Source organism: Haliaeetus leucocephalus, unplaced genomic scaffold, assembly GCF_000737465.1.
Source record: "Haliaeetus leucocephalus isolate CR32 unplaced genomic scaffold, Haliaeetus_leucocephalus-4.0 Scaffold339, whole genome shotgun sequence".
Taxonomy (NCBI): Eukaryota; Metazoa; Chordata; class Aves; order Accipitriformes; family Accipitridae; genus Haliaeetus; species Haliaeetus leucocephalus.
This window is the reverse complement of record NW_010972775.1, coordinates 19,902,255-19,904,574: the sequence shown is the minus strand read 5'-3', so window position 1 is coordinate 19,904,574 and position 2,320 is coordinate 19,902,255. Positions and strand designations below refer to the sequence as shown.

General features: G+C 51.6%; 1 protein-coding gene across 2 annotated transcripts in view; it reads left to right on the top strand.

Annotated features, from left to right (window-relative positions):
* The first annotated feature begins 2,196 nt into the window (after positions 1 to 2,196).
* The window catches only part of LYSMD4 (LysM, putative peptidoglycan-binding, domain containing 4), a 7,275-nt gene continuing 7,151 nt past the window's right edge, over positions 2,197 to 2,320 (top strand). Inside the window, exon 1 of one of the 2 annotated variants that reach the window (XM_010572038.1) lies at positions 2,197 to 2,221. The gene's annotated coding sequence lies outside the window, so the exon portion shown is untranslated. Of the gene's footprint in view, positions 2,253 to 2,320 lie in introns of both variants that reach the window. The other variant, XM_010572037.1, reaches the window with a different exon arrangement.

Genomic DNA, 2,320 nt, shown 5'->3' with positions numbered 1-2,320 from the left:
TGATAATGAAGGCCTGAAAGGCACTAAATTGGTGGGTTTTGTTCTAAGGCTTTAATTCTTTCTCCATTAGCACTGCTGGAAGACTTTCTGGACAGACAGAAAAGAGGTCAGTATGCATCAGAGACAGTAGAGAAACCTGCAGATTTGTCTGTGCAGGGATGTTTAAATCTCGGTAATAGATTACCCATTACATTGTGCATGGTACTCTGGACGCTGCATACATTTCTTCCAGGACAGGACTGCAAGCAAATGTCCAGCTCAGCCTGTACAAATGCACAAATGAGCTTGAATTATTTGCAATCAGTTGACGCCAGTTGAGTACTTCTGTGCTTCCATGTTTATGATTTGTGTAGACAAATCCGAGAAGGGAAGTGATTTTGAATCCAACTATTAAAAGCTTTTTTGCTTGATATTCTTAACAGCTGTTTCATCCCAACAGTTGGGAGAAAAACAGAAAAACACCTTCTCACAAGGATTCTGTAAGGATCTTTCAGCTGGAGGATGAAGCAATTTCCCATCTACATTTCCTGGTGTCTTTCCATGAGATCAATGAATAATTCTTCCTGATATTTTAAAAGTTAGAAAAATAAGAAGCAGTAAATGACACTTAAGGAGAAGTAAGCCAACCCAGACTTAGCTCTGCCAGCAAAGTCTGGTTGTTTCCCCCGCATTTCCAGATCACCTTAGCAGTTGTATTTTCCAGGTTTGAGCAGGTTACCCTGAGTAACCTGTATTTGTTTGACAAAGCCTGATTACTACTTGTAACTTTTGAACCCCAGTTGTCACAGAGAGATTACAGGTGTCTCAGCGAAGGCATTTTGGCACGTCTCATCTAGTCCCCACGCTTGTAGAGCCCTCTCCAGCACACTAAATCCATCGTCTGTTGGGTCAGAAGAGTACATAAGCTGGCTGAGCCCCAAAATCATCTGCTCATGAGACAAGCTGGCCCAGAGATGGAGAGAAGGAAATCCTAATACCTGCTCGGATGATGGCTCGCTGCTCAGAGGAGCTGGGCTCAGCCGCAGTCCTGCCTGGCTACTCTCCCACCGCCCTTCCAGCCCTCCTGAAATCACTCAGCCCCACAAAGCTGTGTGGGCAAGCAAGAGCGGTGAGGAAGCAATGGCTGTTCCTTAAAAAAAGTAACATTGAGGCTTGGGGAGCCTTCCTTCCTGTCCAGTGTGTGACATTTGTCAGCTGATGTTGCATCTAACTTAGTGGTAGCAGGAGCTGGAGAGGAAATACTCTCCCCTCTTGCCTAACCTGCCTCCAGCACCCAGACTGCATGAGAGAAGGCAAAGGGATAGTCAGCAACTGCACTCAGCTTTAATTTAATTTAAAAGTAGGTTTGTCCATCTCCTTTAGGGTAAAGAGCATCCAGCAGCCCTTCACGCTTCTGAGCAAAGCCGCAAGGCTGTCCCTTGCAAGTGATCTTCATGCTCGCCCTTGGGGTGAGTGGTGCCTGGTTAATTCCTGCAACCAGCTATGAGGAAATATTTCTCCTTTCCTCCCCCCCGCCCCAGCCCAGAAAAGCTTTGCATGTGGAACTTGTTAAAGATTTGTCCTGAGCTTGTTTTTTAAACATAAGCCACGAGTCAGGATGGGCCAAGGAAAACATACCAGTGCAGAATACACCTCATCAGACCCACCAACCGCTCTGCCAGCACCGGCTTCGCCGCAGCTGCGGCCAAACGTGAGCCGTGAGCCCGCGGGGCGGCGTGGCTGGAAGGGAATGGCGTCCACACGCCCTCGCCAGCCTCGCCGAGCAAGGGAGGGCAGTCCAAGGCCTGGACTGACCACGCCACCCTCCCAGCAGGGCCCCGCTGTTCCCAAAATTAGGGCAAGTTTGCTGTAGATGGGGTATAAGTGTGCGTATGATCAATCTATTGACCGTGTAATAACTGAAAGTCTATTATAACTGTGTGCATAGTCAGTACAATGTATATTATCACAACGATACCGTACGTAGGGCTGTACAGATGTATATTCTCTCCCCGCCCTTGCGAGTGCCTCGGGCACGGGTCTCGCCCGGACTGGGGCGAGGGGCGCGGGCCCTTTAAGTGGGGACCGCCCTCCCGACCAACAGGTTCCAGCGCTGACCGCTCAACCAAGCTCGCTGCGCCGCCCTTGCCCGCCGCCCATTGGCCGGGCGGCGCTGAGGGTCCCGCCTTCCGGCGCTGCTAGCCAATGGGACGAGAGCTGGGCGAGAGTCGGGGCTAAGTTGGTGCGAGTGGCCGATGGCCGGCGAGCGGCGGGTCAGTGCCGGGGGCTCGGGAGAGGGCCCGGCCGCCCCTCGGGGAGCGGGGGCTGCGGGGAGAGGGGC